Source organism: Equus caballus, chromosome 5 (assembly GCF_041296265.1).
Source record: "Equus caballus isolate H_3958 breed thoroughbred chromosome 5, TB-T2T, whole genome shotgun sequence".
NCBI lineage: Eukaryota > Metazoa > Chordata > Mammalia > Perissodactyla > Equidae > Equus > Equus caballus.
Window position 1 is genome coordinate 62,127,501 of NC_091688.1, and position 1,874 is coordinate 62,129,374.

The window sequence follows — 1,874 nt, forward strand, 5'->3', positions numbered from 1 at the left end:
AACATCAGTACTCCCTAAAAGGGCAAGAATTAAGTTAAATGAGATAATATAATGGACAATACAGCACTGGGAACGAATAAGTATTTGTTAATAGGAATCTGTTTATTCACTAGAAGGACGACCGTACAGTGGAGTAGCTGCACAGAAAGAGGGAAGCCTGGGGTCCGTGCTACTTTATACGGCTGAGCTAAAACAGCAACTCCTCACTCTGTCCACGTCTGCTCCTGGATGAGAACCAGTAACTTCCAAACAATGATACAACCTAAGGGGAATTCAAGCAAGGACTCCATCTTTCTCAACTCCAGTGATGTGCGTGTGTGCATGTGTGTGTGTGCACGCGTTTGTATGTGTGTTGGGGGAGCAGGCGGTGGTGAGATAGGGGAAAGGCCAAAAAAGGAGTTGGAAATTTCCTTGTCATTTTAATAACTAGTTGAGCCAGATACCAAACTTTGTGTGTAAAAAAATATTAGTTTGAGGCCAGCAAGGGGAAAATACGCTTCCAGTAAATTTACAAAATTAATTTTGAGTTAAGGGAGAAAATCCCAAATTCAAACCAGATTCAGAAATTATGACTTCAGCTTTTCCAGAGTTTGTACTGATTAGGCTTGTTACAAATTAACCAGAGGTAGAATGTATTAGGGAAAAAACATAGGAGAGAAAAATAGAATTGATGAGACTGCTCAAACTCAGAAGATGAAATTTCCTGTCCCAACGTTTGCCGCTAATAAATGAGACTCAAGTGAAGGGGTGCAGTAGTTTCTAAGGAGGAGTGAAGGGGTGAGGATTAGGGTTTCACCAAGGAGATTACCAAGGGAGTCAGTTGTTTTGGGCTGGAAGGTCATAAGGAGTGCGTACCTTTGTAGGGCAATAGAGGGAGATGGTAAACTAGAATGGTAGAGCTGGTGGTTGTAGAATGAGGCAGTGAGTCAACATTTATATACTGAGTATCAACAGCTTCATAAGCGTTCAGTGATACACTGACGCATAAAACAGAGCATCAGCACTCAGCGTGTCTAGTTTGGGGGAAAGTAAACTAAAAGCCTAGGTGAGACAAAAGAAGATAAAAGGACTTCTCTAGAACCAGAGGGTTAATAAATCTTGATTGACTAACATTTGAGTAAAAAAAGTAAGAGCTGAATTCTAAAACAGAGGATAGAAATAGAATTTGCCACCAAAGAGGAGGACTCCTGACAAAAAAATTCATTAAATGTCAGGTATACTGGGGATGTGATTGAAGGCCTCCCTTGGGCTTTGAACTTGGCAAAGGTTAGAGGAGGAGCATTTCTCAAGCGCTCCCTTGCCTCCTGCAGAAGCAAGGTGCATGGTGTACAGGAAGAAAAGCCAGGGCACGTGCACCTCTGGACAGGCCTCTGAAACGGAGCATAGTCTTCCTGCTGGGAGTTGTAGGGTTTCTCACCAGCCCTCTCTTCACCGCCTGAGCTGCAATTGCCAAAATGAACAGATTATCACAATTTCAGCCTATGCAACTATCTCACTAATGCTCATTTGCTGACTTTAATGAGTTTCAGAACCAATTTGTGATCATACCATCAGCTCAGGTTTATCACTGAAAGAAAGCACTGGAAGTCTCGTTAGAGAGGTCAGCTCTGCAGAATGCACACACATTGATATGAAAATGAATTCAAATGAATTCTTGTGGGCATTGTAAGGCCTCCAAGTTTCCCAACGCCATTAAGCACAGAAATGTTCTGTGTTGGATGACCTGATGAGCCCGCTCATGTAAGATACCTGTCTTGCAAACTACATTCAAGTATCCTTTTGTTCTCTCTTCAAATTTCACAGCTTCCTCTGTTCTGCCTAAAAAGGAAAACTCGCGACTTCGAGCTGTTACAATAAAACTATTGGCAGCGTGT